The sequence below is a fragment of the Mus musculus genome, chromosome 8 (genome assembly GCF_000001635.26).
Source record: "Mus musculus strain C57BL/6J chromosome 8, GRCm38.p6 C57BL/6J".
Lineage (NCBI taxonomy): Eukaryota > Metazoa > Chordata > Mammalia > Rodentia > Muridae > Mus > Mus musculus.
The window spans coordinates 49,459,477-49,486,007 of record NC_000074.6 but is presented as its reverse complement, the minus strand read 5'-3'; the positions used below and the strand labels follow the sequence as shown (position 1 = coordinate 49,486,007).

The 26,531-nt window shown below is 39.4% G+C and overlaps 1 protein-coding gene and 1 long non-coding RNA gene across 11 annotated transcripts in view; one reads left to right on the top strand and one right to left on the bottom strand.

Moving 5' to 3' along the window:
• Tenm3 (teneurin transmembrane protein 3) overlaps positions 1-26,531 on the top strand; it is a 1,297,160-nt gene that overhangs the window by 36,817 nt on the left and 1,233,812 nt on the right. The gene's annotated exons all lie outside the window — the stretch shown is intronic.
• 4930555F03Rik overlaps positions 1-26,531 on the bottom strand; it is a 178,156-nt gene that overhangs the window by 63,034 nt on the left and 88,591 nt on the right. Inside the window, exon 1 of one of the 10 annotated variants that reach the window (XR_001778777.2) lies at positions 19,906-19,983. The exons of 7 other annotated variants lie outside the window; for them this stretch is intronic. This is a non-coding gene — a long non-coding RNA (RIKEN cDNA 4930555F03 gene). Of the gene's footprint in view, positions 1-12,857; positions 13,106-15,229; positions 15,252-19,905; positions 19,984-26,531 lie in introns of those variants that run through there. 2 more of the 10 variants (XR_003947391.1, XR_003947390.1) reach the window with 2 other exon arrangements.

Sequence of the window (26,531 nt, the reverse complement as noted above, 5' to 3'; positions counted from 1 at the left end):
GAATCTTTTTATGACTCCACATGATTGAAAGACTTGTTTAAAATAAGCCAACTCTGACTCAAACTCGAAACACTTAAAGATTTTTCATTTGGAAACCTTAATTTATATACAGAGCCATGAGTGAAGAATTCTGTTCTAAGATTTAAAACTCTTAATATAAAGAGACCTTAATATGTCATTCCAAAATTTGAAAGAAGAAACTTGTGTATGTGTGAGGTTATTCAAGATACAGTTTTGTGAAAAAAAAAAAAAAGACTTTACAAAACAATCACAAAAGAAAAACCAAAAACCGCTTTCATTCTTTGACAAGGTACCCAATTCAGAGTCCACCACCTTGACAATACACCAGACTCAGACCTCACTCCCCCAACACACCTCAGCATGAAGGCAGTCCACACCAGGTACAGAAGGTTGAAACCCACACTCGGCTCCCTTTAGTGCTGGCTCTGATGAATGGCACACACAGAAGCCATGCTGCCCATCTCTCAGAGTGGCCTTCGCTGCCAGCACAGCTGAAATCTGGAGGCTTGCCGCATACACATTGTCAGCTTAAATACCCAGTAAGGACTCAAACTGGGAATAAGACAAAGTACTGTAGCATGCTGATCCACTTCACTGGCCCCACCAATTAGCTGTGAAGAATACGGCTCATTTAGAAGTGTGTATGATAATACTGAACCATAACTGAAAATTAGATATATAAAAAAGGAGGTCATTAGCTTGCTCTTGTCTTATCTTCAGCTAAATGTATCGCAGATAAAATCAAATGCGATAAGTTAAGCCTTTGAAGCTTTGGGCCCTTTCTTACGTAGTTCCATTAGATGGGTCTTTGTAAAGTAGGTTTACGGCACTGCCATTTACAACACCATAGCTAATACTGTGTCGCAGATTTCATTACCAGCCTCTGTTTCCAAGGTGCATAGCTTTCACAAACAAATCTGTCCTAGGCTTAAACGAAAAGCACGGCGGTAGAGTATATCCAGAAAATAAGCCTAAAAATAAGGTCCACACAATTCTCAAATATTAAAAGTTGAAGATAATAGACAATTACAATGTCATCTGCTATGTATTGATGATTTCTTATGGATTAACTATATAATCTCCAAACAGGAAATTACATGTATTTTTTTCAGAAATATATGCTTTTGTGATTTTTTTTTAATTTGCAACCCCCCCCAAGTAAATAAGACTCACAATAGATGAAATTTATCTAAACAAGGGGGTAGAAGCTGACAATAATTTAAAATAATAATCATAAGTTACCTAATATGTATGGATTAGTTACATAGCATATAAATATTATAAAGAAAAAGGAAGAATTATCACATGAACTTTTTATTATGTGTGTGTGCGTGTGTTAGAAGAAAAAAACATCTTCAATCAAAAGATTGTCACATAGTGACAAGGTTGTACTCTATATGTTTACGACATGATTTAGTAGATTACGTTATTGTCATTTCTGTTTGAGGATATATATATTTTTTTAATTTGATGCTTGAACTCAGCTCTTTGATAAACATCGATCTTGACCCTTTTGGCTGTCATAAATAACACAAACTGACTTGTCTATTTATAGACAATAGAAATTTTATCAGTTCTATAATCTGAGAAACCAAAGATTAAAGTCCAGGGTCTGATAAAGGCCAGCTTTGTTATTAGTAGCCAGTGCATTCTCCATATGTGTTTAGCTGGTATATGGGGTAAGGACACTCTATCAGGCCTCCTTTATAAGGGCACTAATCCTATTCATAAAGGCTTAGCTGTCTAGTCCTAATCTCTGTCCCAAAGGACCAACCTAATATTATATCAGTGGCACTTAGAATTATAACATATACATCTCAGGGAGGATATGCATTAATTTCATAACAATACTATAAACCCCTCAATATATCTGACACAACAACCATCAACAGAAGGCACAGAATTCTCAAAATCGCTTCTGGAGGTTCCTCTCAGAATTGATTTTTGCAGTTTCTACTGGACCCCTTATACTCTCAAATACTCCTTAAGGATCCTAGGACGAGGGAGGTATGGTGTCCAAACTCACAAGTTCTTTCTCTAGACTTGCCTTTGAGAAATAACACAGACAAAGGAATTCATATTCTAATAATTTGGCTCATGAAACTCTTGAGGCAATATTGACTCTGGAAATTTATCGAAATTTTGAATTAACTTCTGCTGGACTTGACAGTCACTGTAGATAGTTACAGAGCTCCAGAGAAAAGTTGCTGAGCAAACATGGACTCTGCAGTAAGGGCCTGGTTGAATTCTTAGCTTTCCCATCAAAATACTGTTTAAATTCTCTGAGATCTGTTTCTGTAAGTGTTAAAAATGATACTAGCCTTGTTCAGTGATTTTCTGGGGCTAAGTAACATGTTATAGTCCTATACAAGTTACCCTGTGAAGGAAATAAGGAGTCACTGTTTTGGGTGTATTTTTTAGTATCTCAAGTTCAATGGTAAATCTTTATATTTCCATAAGATCATTTCCAAGATTTTCTGATTTTTTTAGTCCCCCTACATTCTCGTATGAGTGGGATTTTAGAGATTTCTGGGCAGCAAACTCAAGGTTAAAAATCATCTCTTTCTCATTAGGAAATTCATTTTATGAGCAGGCAAAAAGCTGTTCTTAGAAAATTAATTCTGAATTAGAAAGAAACTATTGAAAAAATGTCATTTTAACATGAGTTAGTCTAATTTTCAAAACCTTCTGGAAGGTATTATGTGGCTGCATATTAACATAGGCAGCCACCTAAATGACCATTTAAAAGTAATGGCATTTTAACTATCATAATAGAGTGTGCTGTATGTCACAGAAATGTACGATTCATCAGGCTGGTTATACACAGTTGCTGGTGTGTCCTAACAAATACAAGCACGTTGTAACATTCCGGGCCTTTATTCTGCAAGCTATGCACACAGAGCAGTTTTTGAACCGCCAAATTAACCCTCAGCACAGTTGTGAAAATGAAATATTTGCCACATAGTGACAGTGGCCTCCTCAGAAGGCTTGCTGAGTGGCCTCTGTCGCACTCCCTAACAGCAAAGATGAAGACCTAGGAGCGGTGGTGGTGTTCTCACAACAGCCATTGATGGTGAGATCAAAGTCCTCAGAACATTACAATAATATACTCTTGAGAACTCTGCCAGACACAGTGGGCAGTGACCAGAGGGAACCCTCTCTAGACATTGCAGGGTGCTGAGAAATCCATTCATCCATCTGTGGGTAGCTGCATCATGATTCCGGCAACGCTCGGTGTCTTCTCCCATAGCAGCTTCTCGTCTGATGACTTCTCTGTTCCGTGAACAATACTGAATCTTAGCATTTTACCGTCTCTAGAAAAAAAAATGCTACTTTCTGAATTTCCTTTCACTAGACAAAATTCATGCAGGGCAACGTCTATTATGAAGCCCCACAGAAGTTCCTGATGCAATCTCAGAAATAGCAAAAGGACCGGGTTTGGGCTTGCAAACTGTGCCCAATGTTTAACTATGAATGTGTATGGGTGTGACTGTGAGACAAATTCAGACAAGAACGAGGATAAAGAAATTTAAATAAAAATTGCATATGTCCCTCAATTGTGGTGATTTATTTAAAGTCACATCCTCACCTTAGGAACTTGAATATTTATTCTAGCCTCTATTTTCATCATGTAGAGAAGTCCTCATATTTATTTAGACAAAAATACACAAACTATCTGACTATACCAATGAAATAGCATAATAGTAGAAGAAAGCTAATATGTACATGTGTTTTGTGTTTATGAATATATGTATATATGATTAAAAATACCTCACACAGCGAATTATCGTTTTTTAAAATTGCCTCGGTTAATTTACTTTTTAAACCTGGTTTAAGTGTAACAAAACAGCAAATGTCATGGAAGGGCTTATTTTCAGCTGAACATAGCACAGATTTTAGTTAAATTTCCATCTCTATATTATCCAAAGGGACACACGTATGTTTTAGCAATTAATTTTGTAGCATTTCTTTTTTATCTGCTAAGTTAAATACAATTCCTCACAATCTTATATTGTATGTATTGTATGTATGGAGCTTCAGTTATAATTTACATTCCAATAAACTAGACTTTTGCCTTCAGTTTGATGAGAGAATGTTTTAATGTATACCTGGGGACAGTCAGTGACACCAGATGGTACTTTGCCATCTACGGGCTCCTCTCTGCCTGCTTTGCAGGTTTTGTGACAGCCCACAGGGAGGTTCTCAGGCATCCATCCAGTCAATAATGTATCTGGGACAATTCGAACACTGCAAACATCTTTATGAGCTTAAACAGCATCCGTTATTATTACCCCAACAAAGCCGAAGACGATAAAGCAGGGCATCCCGTTCAGAAAGAATGCACTGTTAATTGCCCTAAGCTGGGGCAAGAGGACAGAATCAATTATAATCACTTTATGGATTCTTAGAAAGAGCTACAGAAACCATAGCTACCATGTAAGGGTTCCCATCTGGAGCTGAGAAAAACATTCCAACAGCACCATCTTGCTTATTAGTAATTATCTATCTATCTATCTATCTATCTATCTATCTATCTATCTATCTATCTATCTCTAGCTGTGTATTTAATATATACAATATAAATAATATATAATATATATGTATTTACTCACAATGTTTGCTACTATTATCAGCACATCATCACAAGTCAATATTTTAAAATCTGAGAATCTATAAAGGGATGTGTGCTGTGCAGAACTTTTAGCCTTTGATGAGTCTCCTGAGTCTTGTGCTATGGAGCAAATAATTTTCCATCTGGCTTCAGATTTTCCAAGTAGCATGCTCTCAAGTGACTGGAAATTTTCTAGGTACCCATCCCTCTATCCCCACTCCGCTGCAATTTTACATTTTTTTGTATAAGACAAACCAGCTATTAAATGCACCTTAAAATTATAATTACTTTGTAATATCTTTCTGATTAATTTTGATTCTATTGGTGAGTTGGGTCTCAAATGAATCATCAGGCATTTGGAATTTGAGAAAATAATTTATAGTTTACCTGAAAAAATTGTTTTAAGTTTTATGTATGTTTGGAATTTATTGTCCCCTTTTCAGAAACTAATGGAAAGCCAGACATGGCAGTACATTCCTGTGACTCTGTAGTTGCGAAGGCGAGGCACGAAGAACATAAATCCTCAGCCAGCCTATAGTCTATTCTGAGTTCCAAAGCATAAAGGGCTACAGTGTCAGATGCCTTAAAACAGAAACAGAAAAACAAAATAGAGGGGAAGGGAGAAATGAAGGAGGTAGAAAGGGAGGAAAGGAGAGAGGGAGGGAGGAAAGGAATGAATGAACGAACGAACGAAGGGACAAGGGATGACGGAACGAAGAAAGGACAAAAACTTCAAGTCTAATTTCATTTTAGTTTTTAAATTCAGTCTTTTCTAATAAAATAGAAATAAAAGGTAAATTCACTATGAAAAAATGACAATTTCATCTTCACATTATAAAAATAAATATAAACATAACTCAGAGAATGTAGTCGGTGCATTTACTCCACCAAAGTCATTTTATTTAAAATAATTTTCTCATACATATATGTCATCACGCCTTCTGTCCATCCCTTTGGCCTCACACTTAAGAAATTAACCTTAAGAACGGATCACAAAGAACAGGTCATGCCTCAATTTCTTGAACTATGTGTGAAATATATGTTTTAGAATTGTGGCTTAACACAGCAAGAAACAGGTAACATTTCTCCCTGTGTGGGGTTTCTATTTTAGGACGTTTTTGAGAATTATGGAGATATCCCTACCAATTAATCACTTGTGAAGGCTGCTGAAGAGCAATAAGTAATGATTCAAACTCATTTTAAAAAGTTACCAAAGATGAGTGCTCTTAAAGTATATTATTCTATGTGTGATTTTGCTTTAAGCCGGAGAAGTGGACATTAATTTGTACTTTTCTAAGTTAGTAATTCATCTCCTTATGTCATCCAGTTCATTTCATACATCCTGGAAGTTGGATCTTTACAAAGAAAAATTAAGTCCCACTTCCTGACCATCCAGTTCAAGGTTTAAATACTTGAAATTCTTTGAGAATGTGTTCCCTTCGTCCCTGTGGCAGTAAATGGAAACAGAAATGCAAGCACTTGTTTTAATGGATGTAAGTTTTCCTTCCTTGGAACATAGAACTAGATAAGTCTTGTCTTTTTTATTATCTTCATTTTTTTTGCAATTCAAGTATCATTTTGCTTTATTTCTACATTGGCTAGGTAGTCATTAGTAATAATCATTTGGTTCTTAAAATCAGAGGTGCTGTTCTGTGTATAAAAGAAGGGCTATATCACTGTTGCTGAAAACACTTTTGTAATTTAAGAATTTTTAAGGATGTGATCAAATTAAACACGCATAATTTAAGAAAAAGCTAAGCAATGCTACCCGTTTCCCCCAAAATATACCAATTTTTTTAGCAAGTCTCAGAAGCACTGTCTGAATAAATCTTGTCCCCCCCTTTTGTTCCCAATGGCATATTGTCCTAAATGAAATACTAAATATAGAAACAATTGACAGTCTGAAAACGTAAATACAACACACAAATTGCTGTATTATACTTCATATATAAAGGTGTGAAATTAGAAAGAAAGTGTATAGTGATCTTTTCTGGCAAGTTCCATTGTTTGTTTACAATTATTACACATGTTAGTAAATACATTGGTATGTGTTTATATTATAACTACTGTGGGATTTTTTTTTTCAGTTCTGTTGATACTTTAGACAGAGATTCTATGTTTTCAGTGATTTTTTTTTATTCCAGCTGAACTGTGCTTTCAAAACATGATAGGGAAACAAATGCTGGTATTATACCAGGCAAATCACTTAATCTTGGCTCATTGTTCTCTTCTGCTCTGTGAGAAAATTAGACTAGAAAAATCTATTCTTTTCCTAGAGCTATTCTTTCCACAGGTATAATGTATTTAACCTATATAACCTATAAGCTATGCTACTGGGATATGTGTGGATATTTCATTCTTTGTGTATATCTTTGTGCTTATATATGTCTGGGTGTGTCCCTGGGTGTATGCAGGGGTATAGATATTCTGTAGAGTGAATGAGAAAAAGTATCTGAACACTTTACTTGCTGTCCTGTGAGAGGCTCTGACAGCATCTGACAGATGCAGATATTCACAGCCAACCATCAGATTGCGGCTGGGGACCCTCATGGAAAAGTTAAGAGAAGGATGGAAGGAGCTGAAGGGGATTGCAACCCAATAGGGAGAACAGCAATATCACCAAACCTGATCCCCCACCCACCCTCAGAGCTTTCATGGACTAAACCACCAACCAAAGAGTACACACTGGGGACCCATGGCTCCAGCTGCATATGTAGTAGAGGATGGCTTTACCTGGTATCAATGGGAGGAGAGGCCCTCGGTCCTATAGAGGTTCTTTGCCCTATAGGGGGATGCCAGCGGAGTGAGGGAGGAGTGGGTAGGTGAGTGGGAGAGCACCCTCTTAGGGGCAAAGGGGAGTGGGTCTGGGATTGGGAGGTTGCAGAGGGGAGACTGGGAGGGGGAAACATTTGAAATGTAAATAAATAAAATAACCAATTCAGGTTTAAAAGTTGAATAGAAGCAGAGGCAACAGGAGCAGATTACTGTGTGGAAAAGAATTCTGGGTTCCCAACTCTAAAGAGTAAAAATGTTATATAATGAAACATAAATAGCATCTTTTGGTCTAAACATTTAAGAATGGCATTACTAAGCCAGGCAGTTGTGGCACACACCTTTAATCCCAGCACTTGGGAGGCAAAGGCAGGCAGATTTCTGAGTTTGAGGCCAGCCTGATCTACGGAATGAGTTCCAGGACAGCCGGGGCTACACAGAAAATCTCAGTCTCAAAAAACAAACAAACAAACAAAAAAGAATGACATTACCAAAATCAGAGAGCATGCATCAAAATTTTTAAGATGAGTCTTACACAAGCTTTTAATATCTCCATAGACCAATGTTAAGAATCCTACTATTAACAAGTATGTGTGCATGTGTGTGTATGTGCTTGTGTGTGTGTGTGTACAAATACATGTGTATCCAGTATTGTCATCTATTCCACTAATAAGGTTCTAATAGTCATTTATCATTCCAATATGTCCAAGTGTCTGATTTCATTCCCTGTCTCCTTCAAGCAATCCCACTTAGGTCACAATCATGACATGAGCAGTTGACCTCAGTAACAATAATACTAGCAAATATTCATACAGAACTTACAAACTAGTATTTCAGAGAGCTAGGGTATATTCGGGGGCCACATCTACATTAACTTGCCCACAAATTACGATATCCTTAGAAAAGTGTCAGTTGACTTGCTCAAGATTGCACACGTTATTAAGTGATGGCATCTGATTTATATTAACGGTCTGGTCCCAGAACATTTCTTCCTGATCCTGCATTCATACCGATGCGGTATTCTCACTCCGCTCTTCATCAGATGCCTCCCTTAACTCTCACACACAACTTAAAGCTCAGTACCTGTTCTTACTTTCCTTCTCATCATATCCTAGTACTGGCACCTAACTTCTCTTTACCCTTCCTGATCTTCCAGATCTAATCAGTTTCCCTTGGGACAATTCCTTCATGTCTTATGTTCTCTTTACACTTGCCTCTTCATTAAAGTCTTCAGATCAGAGCTGGGGAGATAGCCCAGCAATTTCAGAGGACTAGGGTCCTGTTTTCTGCCCCCATATGGTGGCTCATAACACTCTCTAACTCCAACTCCAGGGTATATGATGCCCTCTTCTGGCCTCCAGGGGCACCAGAGCATACACACGATGCACATGCAGGCTCTGGCAAACAATCGCCCAAGCAATTAAAAAAAAAAACAAAAACACTTTATAACCAGTAAATCAGACTTAAAATTAGTTTCCTCATAAGTTGCTTGTTATCTTGCAAGGTGCTTTTCATACACCTGTCTTAGGTCCTCTTTATACCCTTGCTTGTTTGTGATATATTCCCCAATTAATATCCTTTAACCATTCTCCTCCATCTTTAAAATGTTGTTGAAAGTCAGTCTCAGATGCCCTACCGAAGCTATCTTGACAAATTATCCCCACTGTTACTATACCTTTTTCTTTCCTCAAACATGTGTGTGTGTGTGTGTGTGTGTATCTTTTTCATTTTTTTAACTGAATATCTTAGTTTTCCTTAGCTGGTCCACTCCAGTACAATCACTAGAGTTACGCATACATCCCTTGTAGCATTTTGAAGAGACATTATGTTTTAGTCAAACCAAAGACTAATTTCTGTTAGTTAGACATAGGTCTTCTCTTCAGTTCCTTGGAAAAGAAATCAACTATTAAAAAAAAATTAACAGGCACAAAGCCTATTTCCTTAAATAGAAATTTAAAAGGAGAAACCAGGGACTATCAGAGGTATGGTAAGTCTTGTCTACAAACTAGAAAGAAATTGGAGTTCATAAGGAGTGACAGGCGGTCCTTCGGGTATCAGGGACAATGCCCTGGCAGCTCTAGTGGTTTCTCTATAGCAGAAAAAAAAATGTGAATAAATAAAAGGATTCTAGAAAATGACACATCCCTCTGCTGCCTCCAGTGAGATTGTAGTGACTCCATGCTTCTATCTTGATACAGATCACAATAAAGAACTGAAGTGTGGGTGCTTTGGTCCTTCTTAGAAAAGGGAACACAATTCTCACGGGAAGAAATACGGAGACAAAGTGTGGAGTAGAGACAGAAGGAAAGGCCATCCAGAGACAGCCCCACCTGGGGATCCATCCCATATACAGCCACCAAACCCAGACACTGTTGCTGATGCCAAAAAGTGCATGCTGACAGGAGCCTGATATAGCTGTCTCTGGAGGGGCTCTGCCAGAGCCTGACAAATACAGAGGTGGATGGTTGCAGCCAACCTTTGGACTGAGCACAGGGACCCCCAGTGGAGGAGTTAGAGAAAGGACTGAAGGAGCTGAAGGGATTTGCAACCCCATAGGAAGAACAATATCAACCAATCAGACCTTCCCAGAACTTCCAGGGACTAAACCACCAACCAAGGAGTACACATGCAGCTGTATATGTAGCCTTTTCAGCATCAGTGGGAGGAGAGGTCCTTGTTCCTGTCAAGGCTTGATACCCCAGTGTAGGGGAATTTGAGGGTGGGGAGGTGGAAGTGGGTGGGTGGGGGAACACCCTCATAGAAGCAGGAGAAGGGGAGAAGAGCTAGGGGTTTGGGGGGCCCGGGAAAGGGGATAACATTTGAAATGTAAATAAAGAAAATGTCCAATTAAAAAACAAACAAAAAACCCAGCAGTTATTTGCTCAACAGACACCAAGTTTCCCAGCACAAGTTCTTTGTAAACATTTCATATATATTGGAGACTCAATATATAAACTTATTGAAAAAGATATTGAGAGCTTAGCAATCCTGTGCAGTGTTCACTCTGTGCAAAAAACAAAAACAAAAAACATAATGCAGAGTACAGGAATATTAAATTCAAGGTGAACAAGAAGGTAAAGAAGGTAGAATGTGTGTGTGTGTGTGTGTGTGTGTGTGTGTGTGTGTGTCCCCATAAGTGCATGTAAAATGAGAAAACCTCTAAATATGATAAAAGGATCAAGGTTAGTAAGGAAGAGGAAACTCCTCTGACTAAACATGATGGTGTTTGATAGGGATTTCATTAAGACTCTATGTAGCGCACAAGAACTGTAAGACCAGCCTCAGCATTAACTGGCCTAGAAACTACCAGCAATATTCCAGGCCCCATGAACAGACAGACAGGAGAAGAGGAAATGAGCAGAGTCACAAGGAAACATTGCTTAGCTGATGTCCTTCTGGAGCTGAAGAGTCCCCCCACCCCACCCCCAAATAAATGAAGAAAAGTTGCCAGCCAGGCAAGAGCATGCAGTGGAGTGGTGGGCAGAATATTACAAACAGCGGTAATTGAGTCCAGTCACTAATGAGAAGCTATTGAATGTATTTATTTGGTGATCAAGTTGCATTTTAACAGAAGGGCATGTGTGCATTCAGAGAAAGTCAACCTGAAGAGGGATTGGGAGCCACAGAAAGTAGAACCTAAATAAGGCCAAAAAAAAAAAAAAAAAAAAAAAGTACAGATGTACAGATTTGGCAGGTGCTATTTGAATTTTATAGAAAATAGTATCTACTTGATGATGTAATATTTGAAAGCTTTCTGATAAATTCTTCTCCTTGGTGTTGCTGTGTGTTCCTAGTTATTAAAATTAATAGTAATAACTTATAGATTTAAATTTTATTCATCCTTGTGACACATTAATTTTTCCTGAACATTCTACATGAGTATGCCTCAGTATGCTTCCTTAGAAATCAGTTAACCCACAGCCCATATATAATTAAATATCAAGGACAATAGAACTTGACAGTATAGCTCAATAGTAGAGTACTTGTGTTACATGCGACAAAGCCCTGAGATCTCCTTCCTCCTCTGACATGCCCTCCCCCAAAAATCAGTAAAATAAAATTTTAGTGCCATAATAAAATTATATTATTGTTTTTTATTTAGATTGCTTTTTGTCACCAAACTAAAATGCCAATCTGTTAATTTATACTGTACGATTTTTAAATGTGACTTAAAAAATATCCATCATTTATCCACACACAACACATCTGTTGGCAGTGGTTTACAATGGACTGGGCTTGAAAGTACATGTAATAATCACGTGCTAAATGAATTCATTAAGGTTGGTGTGATTACAGTGAATGTCAAATGAATTAATAATAACGGGACTTCTAAGTGTTACCATTACTTTCACAGTGTGTTACTGTTTTTATACTTATGAGCCCTGAGGATAAATGACGCTCACATATTATCCTTGTATGTTAATTGTATCTGCATTATCAAAGGTTGAACTGGCAATCTCGTGGGCAGTAAAATTTTCTTACCCCCTGAACACAGAGAAATTACTATTATTTATAAGTTTCATTGAAAAGTGATTCAATATTTTAGACTCCAATTATAATTGACATTTATATTATGTTTCCTGCATATTCACTAGAACCCTACACTCTTAAGACTTATTTTTCATGAACACTATTTAGAACAGAAATTAAAATTAATAGAGTTTTTTCAAGGACTTTATGGTTCTCTTCAGTTGGAAATACATAGTTTATGAGAAGTGGACATAATACATTCTTTATTCTCATAAGGTGCACACAGTGGTACACATACAAGCAAGCACGCTATTTGTCACTCCATTTGTTGATCCTGGGATAACTGTGTTTTGATGACTCTCCTCTCTGAATGGCACAGTAACTACTGATTACATACTTTTATGAATTACAAAACCGTTGGACACTAACATCTACAAGACTCTTTTATTTCCTCTGTGCATAACCCATCCTTTGTGTGTGTGTGTGTGTGTGTGTGTGTGTGTGTGTGTGTGTGTGGTAGAGATGGTTAGAGGGATAGATGGGGAGGCTTTGGGGTTTATTAAGAAGAAAAGGCAACTTCATAAATATGTGATCAATAATTTTCATCCAATGCCTAAAGTAATCAGCAAGGCCTAGACCCTCAAGCATAAAGTAAGAGAAAGACACAAGAGAAGCCTGTAACTCTGATTGAAAAGAAGTCAGTGAACTGTGTTGTTTTGTTTTGTCTTAAAATATCAATACCTTGTATCTTTTAGGCATCAATAAGTAATGGATGTATTCCTTTGGTTTTGATTTTGATTTCATTGTGGTACTGAGCATGGACACATTGTATATTGTAGACAAGCGCTCTCCCACTGAACTAAACCCCAATCTCTTTGTTTTGTGAGACAAGGCTCACTACATAGCTTTAATTAGCCTTGAGCTCAGACTTGCTCTGTTTCTATTCCCCCAATTCTGAGATTACAGATGTAGGCTACCATACCTGACTTGCTTATTCCTTTTAATGATCCAGCAGAGTGGGTCTGGGGTCACTCTGCCAGTTCTCACATGGTGCGCATCATGCTACATTCTGAGTTCTTGTTGCTAGGTAAGGATTGGCTTAATAAGTGGTGTTTCCTTTCATGGGTAGATAGTCTGCACCATGTATAAAGGGTTTTCTACCAGAAAACATTTAAGAGTTAAACACAGGTAACTCACAAGCACACTTGACAATACAACCAGTTGTTATTAAAAGTAGGTGTTTCTCTTTTTTCCCAAATTTCATCCAGTGCCCTAATTATTATAAAGAGTACATTTATAAAGTTATTACATAACATAAAACAACAAATTTTAGATTAACACTATCGTTATTTGAAAGACTCTTCACAGCCTCGAAAAAAGCCATACTCTCTAAAAACAACAACAACAACAAAAATCCTAGTTGTCAAACACTTGAAGAATTTAAATAAACTTGAAGGAGAAGTCAGTAAGACTTGGTAGAGTCTGTGGAAACTACATTTTAGTTGATGATAAATTATGGAACAAAACAAACAACAAACTCTGTGGTAAGATAGTACTGGATCATATGGGGACATTTTTGGATCATAGTGACAGATGAATCTACAAAAGTCTAGAAGGAAAAAAAGATGGCTTAGTATCCTGGCTTTGTAGATCAAACACAGAAGTCTTTCCTTAGTTCAACACATTTCATTGCAAGAAGCCATTTCCTCATTTGCCTCTCTAAGAGTAAAGAGCAATGTGCTTAAGGGTGACAGAAAACTTGCCTTAAGTGAAGCAGCCAAGAGAATAAGAGTGAAATTCAGTGAGGGAATCTTAGCAAGGGTCAAATACTTACAGGGATAACATGTTAAAAGAAAGAAAGAAAGAAAGAAAGAAAGAAAGAAAGAAAGAAAGAAAGAAAGAAAGAAAGAGAGGGAGGGGGAGGGATGGAGGGAAGGAGGAAGGAAGGAAGGAAGGAAGGAAGGAAGGAAGGAAGGAAGGAAGGAAGAAAGAAAGAAAGAAAGAAAGAAAGAAAGAAAGAAAGAAAGAAAGAAAGAAAGAAAGAGAATAAATCATAAAAACCACACCAACAGAATGTAGACCCAGAGTTTTGGCTCACAACAAAAACAGACTTTAAAAGTATTGCTGCAAATCGAGAGACAAGTTCATGAGTGATCCTACTCACCACAACGATTAGGGCAGTGTTTCAGAGAAATACTAAAAAGAAAAACAAGATCCCCTGCTATACCCTGCTACTCTCAGGCCTGGCAGACTGGCTGGCCTGCTCTTATCTCCTGTAGCTCCCAAAAAAACGTCTCCACCCAGCTCTCTATGTTCCCACTGGGAGGTCACTACCACGCCAATCCCGTGGTGCACCTCAGTTAAACCTACGCTTTACTGCTGTACCTTTTACTCTCTTTTTTTTTCCATTTTTTTATTAGGTATTTAGCTCATTTACATTTCCAATGCTATACCAAAAGTCCCCATACCCCCCCCCCCACTCCCCTACCCACCCACTCCCCCGTTTTGGCCCTGGCATTCCCCTGTACTGGGGCATATAAAGTTTGCAAATCCAATGGGCCTCTCTTTGCAGTGATGGCCGACTAGGCCATCTTTTGTTTTCTCTTGAACCCAGACGAGCTGCTGCGTGAAGAAAAACATAACACAAACTTAGTTCAGAAAAGATGGTAACTCAGTTGCTGGGCCCAACAACTAAAATCCTAATCTTGTAAACCTTATTAAATCTAAATCCTCGGGTAGCCAATCCTGACAGATCCACCATTCAAACCTGTGGAGACACTAGTAGCTACATCTTGTCCTCACCCTCTCCCTGTCCAAAAAGACCCCCTCTCTCTTCTTCCCCTCCACTCGCTCCAACCCGGAAGTCCCTCCTATTCACCCAGTGATTGACTCCGTTTTTTCCATTAGGGGATTGGTTCGTAAAAAAGTCACTTGAGTGCCTGACTCATTCCTTGTTTGGAGCCCCTTCCAGGAGAGCGGAATTAGCATCAAAACACAAGCAACCCCAGGGCTATCCACAACAAGGTAGTATTTACATAACTGATGAATGCCTACTAGTGGAAGAGAATCAGTAGTTTCACCTACTACTAACTAGGAAGTAGGGATTAGTAAAGAATTAGGTAGAGGGGTGAAGTACATTGGAGAGTACACAGTGAGCTTCTCCTTTAGGTATTGTCTGTTTTGTTTTGTTTTATTAATGTAACCCACCGTATAAAAAATAGTTACACATTAGGCAGACTCACACACAGAAGTATGCATAACTGAAACAAAATATTCACAATATTATGTTTATGATAATTACATATTCTTCCTATATTCTAGTCGAGCTGGCTATCACACGTTTCTCTTGCCTACCTGGGTTGATGTCACATCCCAATGGTAACTAGGTAATGGTAACTAGGTAATGGTAACTAGGTAATGGTAACTAGGACCCACGGTTTGGAAACTATAGTGATAGTTATCAACAAACCTAGGAGAATGACAGGAGAAAGTGAATAGAGAGAAATCTGATTATTTTCTTGTGATTCTTCTCATTTTTTATTTGAATTGAATTTTACAACTATAGTAGTAAATACATTAAATTGTGATGTTATGTTTATTTATACATGCATGCACACATAACATGGTTTTAGTTAATAATATTGGGCAGTGAACTCCATTCTGGAAACTCTTTAATAATTTCCTATAGCAACTCTTATTGCAATAGCCAAAATTTATTCTAGCTTGGCTCAGGGACTGGCAGACTTGAAAAAACACAAATGGCTAGGACTTGAGTAGCACCTACCAACTCTTATTTAGATGGCAAACGCAGAAGCATGAGAATAAAACCTTGAAATTGCATCTGATTTATGCTCCCTCCAAACCAATAGCCAGAAATTTGCAAAGTTTACTCCAGTATTCATAATGACCCTATAAAATATTTCCCATGCATTAGACAAGGAGAGATAGGCTAGGTGGAATAACAGGGTACGGCTTGTAGATAAAATCAGACTCGGTACAATAACTCTGCAGTAAGGACATTCTAGACAGGAGCTGGAGAGATGGCTTACTCAGAGGGTGTCTACTATGCAAGTGTCATAGCATAAGTTCAGATCCCCAACATTCATATATGAAACTTGGTCCCTGTTCCTCACTGGGCAGCCAGCCTAGAAACTCAGTGACCCTGCAATTGAGTGACAGACTCTGTATCCAAAGATAAAATAGAGAATAATTGAGAAAAATCCTAGATATTGACCTTTGGTCTATGTGCACACACACACACACACACACACAGAGTCATAGACACAGAGAGAGACAAAGAGACATACATGTGCATACACATACAAAAAGTACAAAAATAATTTTATAAATGTCTCTTTCATGGGCTTTATTTTATATTCCTGGACTGCAGCATACATAATTTGTCAGGTGTAACAAATTTCAAAATAATAAAGACTGTTAGAAGTAGCAGCCTTAAAAAAATTCAGCCCATTTATACCACTTTACTACATCACTCCAAACTTCAGCTATATTTTATAGTAGTAACTTTTTAAAAGCATTTCAATTCCTCATTTGTTGTGTTTTGAACATGCCATGCCACTTACAAACTCATGTGATTGAACATTTGGTCCCCACATGGTAGCACTGTTGGAGGCTGTGAAAACTTTGTAATCTGGGTGGAGCTCATGGGGGAAGGTACGTCTCTGGGGAAGCGTCTAGAAGACTCTCTGGTTTGGTCCTGTTCTGTGTTCTCTGCCTTATGACCCACTAGGTATGAACAAGTTTAATTCTCCCATCACCACAAACAGAACCACTCCAGTTGCCCTGCCTTTTTACCCACTTGGTAGATTAGACCCTCTCAGCTATGAAGCAACACCTCACTTCTTCCTATAAGTTGCTCCTGTGGATATTCTCTCACATCAGCAATAAATAATAATTCATAAACCGTTAGTCATCAAAATTTTGATTCCTCTTTAAGAAAACTAAATGCCCCCATCCCCCACTCACTGTGCTGTTGTGGTTGGCTTTTCATGAAAAGGCTGTAGATCTAGAGATGGTGTCGGTTGTCTGTTGGAAGCTGAAAAACGACATGCTTACACCATAAATTTCAGTCAGATTCTATTCTGTGTATCAAATGTCCATTGTATATTACTGAGAACTAAAGATTGAGATGAAATATACAGGAGTTGTTCTCTCTGATTGACTTAGTATAATCCAATTTGCATTCAGAGATATCATGTGCATGTGTCTATCTCTTCTAGTCCCCATTTGCACTCACTTTAATGAGTGACACTAGGAAGCTCCACACTCAGAATGTACTTTTATTCTCCTGGTGAAGAATCACTCAGAGTCTTTCTTGTAACTGGTAGCTAACCTTTTAAACACCTAACATCTGGTGAGCATGGCCTTTATTTTTGTCACTTGGGGTAGACTTCTTTTCAAAGACAAACCTCAATGTGCAATATGGCCTGATAATTTGATGCATGATCTCTGTGATGGTGTGAATATGCTTGCCCCAGAGAGTGAGATATATATATATGAATATGAATATATATTGGAATATATATATATATTGGAAGTGTGGCCTTGTTGGAGTAGGTGTGGCGTTGTTGGCAGAAGTGTGTCAGTGTGTCACTGTGGAGGTGGGCTCAGAGAGCTTCCTCCTAGCTGCCTAAGGATCCCAGTTTCCTCCTGTTTGCCTTCAGAACAAGATGTAGAACTCTCAGCTCCTCCTGCACCATGCCTGGCTGGATGCTGCCATGCTTCATGCTTTGATGATAATGGACTGAACCTTTGAAACTGTAAACCCGCCCCAATTAAATATTCCTTTATAAGAGTTGCCTTGGTCACGGTGTCTCTTCCCAGCAGTAAAACCCAAACTAAGACAGTATCTTGCCTCACCTTTAGATATTAACTTACAGCTCATTGGCATTTTTGTCTTAACCTGAGGATACCACAGCTAGTGGCATGACTGTCCACATGCCTGTACTTGACTTTCTGCCCATCTCATAGAGCTGCAGATTCTTTGTCCTTGGCCAATCAAAGAAAAGGCATCATCACAGCAAACAAAAGAGACTTGGCTGCAAGTGGCAACTTAAAAAGTTGGCACTGTGTTTGGACCATGGTGGTGGTGAAAGTAAGTAAAGAAAGGTTGCATCACAAATGGCGTTAGGTGACACAGGCAACCAAGGTCTGGTAGATGTGCCAACCTGTGAAAAGTCCTAAAATATATTTCTAGAAAACAGTACACAGAGTGATTATTCTTTCTAGGAATGAAACCAATAATGGCAATTACTCTAGAAGGCTGTGAATTCAATTATGAAACCAGGGCAATTTAAGGTGTTGATCAGATAGTCCAACAGAAACAGGATGTGAATGTGTGATAAGGAACTCAGTTATAGCTGAAGCCAAGCTGAAGCCACTGACTTGGAGGACAAAGATGCCATTACCCATAGTGGGTCAGCAACAGGACATGCTGAAACACAAACAGGAAAGAGAAGAAACCAGGCACAGTAGAGAACCCGCTTTCTTGATTAGTCCATGATACAGTCACTCCTTACAACTCTGGTTCCTGCATCTACAAACTCAACAATCTAAAGATGAAACATATTAATAGATGTCCTGACAGGGCCAGGTGAACTACCTCCCATGTGAGCCCCAGGAGAAGTCATGGGGGAAGGGAGGGCAGGGCAGTGACTAGGAAAAGATGGTGTTGCTGATCTTTACAAAGTAGTCAGAGAGGGTTTTTAATAGTGTTGCCTTTTATTAATAGGGAAGACATGTGGTGGTTGGCATCAAAAGTCTTTGAACTGCCAGTTGGCCTGAGTCATTCATTAGCCTCAACTTCATCCAAATCATCTGCTCTGAACTTGTCTCTTCATTAAGATGTGAATATACTTCGGAAGCCCTAACATGAATTTTAAAATGAGGATTATTCATATAGTAAAGAATAGCGTGACATGTATAAAATTTCTTTCCATTACCCCGAATCTTACTGTTGCTCTGCAAAAATCTAATGACCAAAGTATCCTAAGAAAGAGCTTTGAAAGGATTGAGAGAGAGGAGACCATAGCTCAGACCAAAATTTGTTTTCTTACTTGTGGAGGAGAACCTGAATTTACCCACCTAGCAGAGAAGCTGGGCATGGAGACCCTGAGGTCCAGGGGACTTAACTAGGGAGCTAGTCTTACTACATCCCCGAGATCCGGGTTCAATGAAAGAACTTCCTTCAAATACTTAGGTGGAAATCTACAGAAGACACAGGGGGTCTCCACATGTGTGAGCACATGTCAGCACTCCCCCACACAGGCACATATCATGCACACGCATAAGGAGACTGAGAAAGATTACAAAGCATCCGCCACTGTCGTCAAGGAAGACCATGGAGTACGAATGTAGCGTTTGCCTCCCTCCCAGGAGGTGTTCAAACCCAAAGACAGAACAGATTTCCTCTCAAGTCACAAATGGAGAACCCTAACCCTGGGGCCTCATCTTATCTACCCGCTTACGAGGAAAAGAAAGACAACTTTCTCCATTAGGAGTCAGTGTCTTGCCTAATGATCCTTCCACAGGACTGGGGACCAGAAACTTCTCGCATCCCAGCGTGTCTCAGCCCTGACTTCATTTCTGAAGTCTTGTCCACCGCTTCCTCGCAAAGCAGCATCAGCTCCATTCCCAGCACAGCGGCTGATCCACTCAAAGCCCTGTTAATGCTCTTTAGGAACAAGGCGTCCTTGGCTGGGCCTGTCTCAAAGTCCCAGAGAAGGCTGCTTATTTCCTTCTCTTGTCCAAGTGCCAGCAGCACTTCCACCTTTCCTGCTGTTTAATCCAAGGCTTTAGTGACAAAACAGCGTCCACGTTGGCACTCTGCCTTAATCAGCCTTCAGGTCAACCTGGTTTACACTTAGGCAGGAGGTGGGAGGCTGTTAACCAGGCTCTTTCCTGTGTCCTGGCGGCGCTCGCTCCATCAAGTGCAATGAAATCGGATCCTGATTAAAAGCCATGCCAGATTTGGAAACACCCAGATTTCAGATGACCCCCAGACCACTCACCAGTTGCTTGGGATGCCCGGTGCAGCTCTGAGGAAGCTGTCTTCACAGGCGTCTTGTCTGCACAGCCCAGCCCACGCACCCCCCCCCCCCCCTTTGCTCCCCTCTCTTAACAACTCATGCAGCAGGTCCTTGCTCAGGAAGGGGAGGAAAAAAAAAAAAAAGGCGACTCTGCTAGTTTGGAATGTTTGCCTAGGAAAGCAAACACATCTTTAGGTTTTCCTCCGGACTTCTTTTTTTCTTTCTCCATGAGTTGTTATTTCATCTTTTCCCCCCTTCTTTATACGACCTCCAGATCTAGAACACAGAATAATTCTAGCTGCATTAAGGTAGGTAGCAAAGACATTGGAAGAAAGCCTCAATCAAATTATTTCGTCCAAGGCATTTGCATGGGAAATAAAATTTAAATCCCCTCCAAAAATGTTCTCTTACGTGTTTAAATGTCCACCCGTTCTTCACAATGGTGCTACTTATATTACTGTATTTTTGTTCAACTATCTCCTGTCGTTTAGAAACCAAGCCGGTCCCTAAACTGTATTACAGTCTCCAACAGTTGTATGCTATCCTAAATCATATTAATCCTTAATAAAATCATAAATTTGTTTACTTAGCCCTACCAGCCCAAGTGATGATATGCAATTGATCTTTGTCTGACATAGCTTGAAACCCTGGCTCAAGACAACACACTGGTTCCTGACTTCGGGGGGAGAAAAAAAAAGCATTTGGGGTTAAATGTACCAGGTGTGGGCCAGGCAGATGGCGCAGCAGCCGTGCCTTGTGTTGTCATGCACATAATCTGATTTCTGAAATGACCTCGAGACACCAATTTGCTCAGCTCGATATCAGGTGTGCTGTGAGGAGCCTGGTCTCCGGGGAACCTGAGCACCAGGTTTTAGCACTTCTCATCTGTGGGCTAATGGACAGCACTCTCATTGGAAATGGCACTGCTTGTTCTTCCAACAGGAAGAAATTGTTCAAATGCAGGGAGCTTTAGCGGGCAGCAGGTGTGGCTGTGCTTCCTGAGTAGATAATTGAAAAGATTGGTGTGCTGTTTTCTTTTCTTTTCTTTTCTTTTTTTTAAAGTTGAGACTTTGGCACCCAACAGTAAATAATACCGTCCCTGACTCCTTCAATTGCACAAGGTTTGAGCTTAATTTTTGTTTGGGAAACATTTTATTTATTTATTTATATTTACAAAAAGCTGTTATTTTCCGTAGGTTAAACCTTGAAAGATGAAGTTAGTTGGGGTGGTAGGCACCTCATGGCATTATTGTCTATTCGGCAAATAACAGTGAAGCTCAATTTCTGTGTTCATTGCTACTGAAATTTCTATAGCATTTAATAGGAGATGCTACATGAAAAAGGTGCCTATTTTTATCTTACTGAGAAAATGATTCTTTTTAAAGATACTGTCTAAATTTAATAATCTAAAACCAAAGGAGTTTTACAAAGTAGAAGAATTCAACCAGGAGTCACTACCAAGTTTTCCAACTTGATTTTGCTATGTATCTATATTTTCTTTTAAATGTCAGGTATTGTGAGACTATCTGCCAAAAATATACTCTTATATCCTAGGAGTAGCCTGTATTCTCACTCACATATCTGAATTTATGAGACACTAAAATCATGCTTTTTATTGGTAAATTATGTATTTGTTAAGTCAAACAAATATTTCCAATCATGGGAACAAATTATTGTTGAATTGATTAAAAAAAAACTTTTCATATTTTTTAACTACTTGGATTGGTACTATGAAGATAAGATTCTGTTAATAGTAAAACATCCATAATACAGTCAAAGGGTCAGCTACTTAATAAAATACAAAATATATAAATGATGAATGAATATTAAAGTACTGTCAAAATCAAAGAAGGATAATATTCCTCCTGAAATGTTTTGTCATAATGTTTAGGGCTAGAACTCAAAAAACAAAACAAAACAAAAACAAAAACAAAAAAACTATTCTCACTGGATGCATGCGGCAGCAGTTTGAATCCTAGATCTCAGAGGTAGACTTCTGTAAGTCCAGCCTAGTCTACCAAGTTCCAGAACACCCAGGGCAACAATAGAAAGATGCTGTCTCCAAAACGCAAATATATGCTTAAAATCATGATTTTCTCGAAAAGGAAAATACATTTTAAAATCTTTGACATTTTTTTTTCCTCATTGACATGCATGGTGGGCCCTTTTATCTCATGGCTGGGATAGAAGGTTCCTTTCTTCCTACTGTAACTTGATTGGTAAACCAACACCTGAAATATAGTGGGAAGGAAAGAGTAGAATCTTGGGAAATAAAGGAGCCCAACAGGAAAACTGACCAGATGAAGAATGCCTACAGGGCTGAGTATTTATCACGAGTCAAGGTCAACTTAGACACGATTCCAGGGACTAAATCTTCCCCCCCCCAGCCCCAACCCCAAGAGGAAACCCCCAATTTAAACTCCATCTAGAAACCATAGGTTTACCACCTAAGACTCAAAGTCAGAAAGGAAGAATCCTGAAGTGACTGAGGAAAGGTGCATCTCATTCGTCGAACCCTAGCAATCGCTGATTCCTCACTAAGTGTGGACTTTGATGGAGTCTCTTGAGTTCTAGAAGCAGCAGCAGGGACCATTGTATAGCTTTATAGTAGAGAAGTCTGAACTTGGATGCTATTGTACCATATGCCCCTCCTGAAAGCTCAGTTCTCTTCACTAACATGAACCTGTACAGCATCTTCCTCCCCGTGCCCGGATATGTTTGACTATCCATTCCCACTCCTGCAGCATCTGGTCTTGTTCCATTCTTTCATAGACTCCACGTGTCCTCCACCTCTAAAACTTGATTCCACAACTGATTTCACGTCCCACAGAAGCGTTTCTTTTCACGAGGCTAAAGTTGGGAGCAGAAAAAGTCAGAATCAACACTTCTCAAAATAACACCCAAGAGGAGAAATTTTCCTTTTGAAAACCTTCGGGTGTCTTAAACAAGAGACAAGTCACACGCATGTCATCTAAAATTACATCATGGCAGCCAATGGCACACTGTTAAATGCATCTAAATTCCCTGCCTTCCTTTTTGGAATCTGTTTACAAAATGATTCCTAAACACAGATGGAACCTCTTCTGCTGGCGCATATTAATTTACGTTTTTATTTATGCACTTCTGATCTTTCTGACATTTTGTCCTTTAGTTTGACACCAAGTCATTTTTTATACATGTCCTGTGGAAAAGGTGGCCCTTGCCCCGCAGTCAACCTCACAAATCCCTGACACACACACATGCATTTTTTATTGTTCTCACATGTTGCTTAACAGCCTGCATGATTACTGCATTACAGCACGGCAGATGGGTTCTTGCATAGCGGTGAAACAGATGAGATGTTCAAATCGATTGTTTTATCAACAATCAGTTGCAGATAAAAATCATTTTAATGAGAGAAATTAATGGTGTTTGCAAACATGATGTTAATTAAAGAACATTGCTTAGGCGTTTTTTTTTTTTTCCGCTTTTTTTCCACACACAATTTTTTGTTACCCATGACATCTTTCATTATTGACTCATGCCCCAAAGAAAAGGCGATTAAAATCTGCTTTTGTTTGATGTAGCTTTTATTGAAGAAAGAAATAGATCTTTCTGAAGCTTCCTGGTGAGATGAAAGTCTAATTATCTCCACAAATGAAAGGAAAAGCTTTAATTAGGCCTGTGCTGAATCTGCGCGCTGTGAATTTGTGCATTGTGATGGATGGAGCTCGCATCTCCTCCGTGACTGCTGGAGAAATAATGAAGGAAGAGGAGAGGTAACCGGCTCCCAAGATTCAGCTGGCAGAGTGGAATTGGAGGTACACCTGGGTTGTGAGCCAGTGCCCAGAGCAGCTGCCACAGGCCATGTTTCGGCGCTGTGCATTCGGCAGTGCTACAGCCTCCCTCTGAGCTTTGATCTCTTTGCACACAGCAGGGGTCCTAACAAATCAAGCTTTTCATGTTTCGCTCAGTCTCACTCTCTTTGGCTTCGCCATTCACACTGGAACTCCAAAGAGGATGGAGAAAATATTGTCTTTTTCTGAAGCAATTAATGATCAGCAGCTGACGTGATTGAAGTGGGTATTATGCCTTACAAGCAGTATTTTAAGGTTGACCGTAGGGAGGATGCTAGGGAAAGAAATGAATTATTTATTTAACTTCTTAGTTGTTTACTCCGCTGTTTATGGCTTTCACTGATCACTTGTGCAAAGGGCTATCTACATCTGTGTGCATATACACTTCAGGACACCTACTGAAACGGCCACCGAGTAGAAAGGGGGACATTGCAAATTGCGCTAAATTGCTAATTTTCCTGTGGGTAAAAGATAAAAATACCAAATATGGTCTCACAGTTTATATTGCCCCACTTTTGCCACATTGAACACAGTTTGGTCTATTTTCAACTTGCCCCAGTGATGCTAAGGAGGTCAAACTCCGACATGCTCTCTCATGGCTGTAAATCTGTTCTTTTCAGTGAATCCAAAAAGCACTTCTGACATCAAGGATGATGATGGGGCTTATTTCAAACGCCCTTTTTTTTTGGCCAGGATTAAAAAAGCAGTTAGAGAGAAATGCTAACAAAAACAGGCCCAATACCCAGGCAATTGACAGTCTGTCTACTGCTCATTCACCACTGATGTAGAAATCTCTCCTAGGAAAGTATAATGAACTCATTCGTAAGATTAAAAACAAAGAAAGAAAACAACAAAACAAAACCAAACAAACAAACAAACAACAACAAAAAAAAACAATTAAGTAGTCAACCCAAAAGCATGAGAGAAAAGAAGTTGTACCTGGAATGTATCACTTGTATACTGTCTACTTTCAATTGGAAGATAATTTTGGAGAAAAAAAAAAGAAGAAGAAGAAGAACATGTTGTCCTAGGCAGTTCTCTCTGTCTAGAGGTGGAGGTCAAGACTAATCAGTCAAGTTGTTTGGAGAATAAGTGTTTAAGTTAATAGGCACAGTGGTAATTCTTTGGAGGATGGACAGTTTGGAAGGAGGTATCTTGGATCTCCTATGGCTTGGGAATTTCTTTGTAATGACTGTGTGCCTCCTTCCAATGATGGCCATCCTTTGTCACTCATGAAGAACCCTTGCAGCCTCCGTGTCTAGAGATGGCCACCGCTGCTCATAGATTTCATCCATAGGATTGACCTGGCATGGGTTTGGCAGCCGGCAGGTGGCCTTAGTTAAGGAACAACGGAGTATCAGCACAGAATGGACAAAGCAGAACGTGACAACTGTATTGCTCTACAGTCCCCCAGGGAAGGATGTCACTCACAGTAAAAGCAGGGCACAGAAAAGAAGGGGCTGGACAGAGGTACCCAAAGTTAGGGATGCCTGGAGTAAAGCTGTCTGTCCCAAGGCAGCTAAGTGTGGATGAGCTAATACAGCTTCTTACACAGCATAGATGAAGCCAGACTGAGGCCTCCCCTAAAATCTGAGGGGTGACAGGAAATGTGGGAACTTTGCTACCTCTATAATTTATTTCAGTGGTATAGAACATCACAGTTAGTAAAATAAAACAAAAACAGAAAGCCAGAAAACAGATGCCAACAAAGCCCCTAATTAAGTGCTCACTTCCCTCCCTTAAAGCTTTACACTTTCTACTGCATTGACACGTTCACTCTTCAGAGCATAGCACCGGCTCCTTCATGTGAGTTCAATAATGGCACAAATGTTTCACATGGGCTTATGGACACCGCTTATCAACATGGATGCATGGTAGTGTCCCAGAGCTCAAGAGACACTGAAGAAATACATCACCCCGTCCTGGCTGTTGAGTTCCACCACAGAAAATATTTTCAAGTTGACTGCTTCTTTTCAAAGTGAGTGGGTGAGTTGGAGAGAAGGTTCAGCCTTTAAGAACACTTGCTGCTGTTCCTGGGGACCTGGGTTCAAGTCCCAGCATCTAGAGCAAAACTTCCAATTGTCTGTAACTCTGGTTACAGAAAATCGGTAGCCCTCCATTGGCCCTGGATGCATGCGGTTCACAGAAATATGTGGCACGGCAGTGTTCTGTAATAGTAAGTTCAAATCCACTCTTGGCAGCAAGGCTGAGCCTGCAGCAAGCCCCAAGCCCCAAGAGAACAGACTTCCACAGGTTGTCTCTGACCTTCATACATGCACTGTAGTGTGCAAATGTCTCCCATGCACATAAAAATGCATAAGAAAAGAAAAGAAAAGAAAAGAAAAGAGAGCCTTCTAGACAGGATGCAACAGTTAGCATGAAGGATGAACTTGGTCCTTGAATGTTGGATAAGTTTAGCTTGTTTGCGAAAGCTGAGAGCCAGGAGAGAAATCTAAAAGCCTATGTTTGGTTTCAATAAAATTTGGAAACTAAGTCTATGTTTCCTAAGTTACCTTCATTACCATTCACTTAGCCTGGCATTCTAGATAGAAGATGTATCCTAAACTGAAATCTGGAGTGGGATGCTTTTGAGTCAACTTCTGGGCCACTCTGGTGAGAAAGCCCGTACAAAGGCTGAGCAACACACACTTCCGGTGATGCTGAAGAAAAGATAAAGAAAAGGATCTTTCATCCATGAGTTTTCTATCTGTACTGAATTGAACGTAGGTAGTCAGAAAACTAGCCTGTACTGAACATTTAGAGAGACTTGTT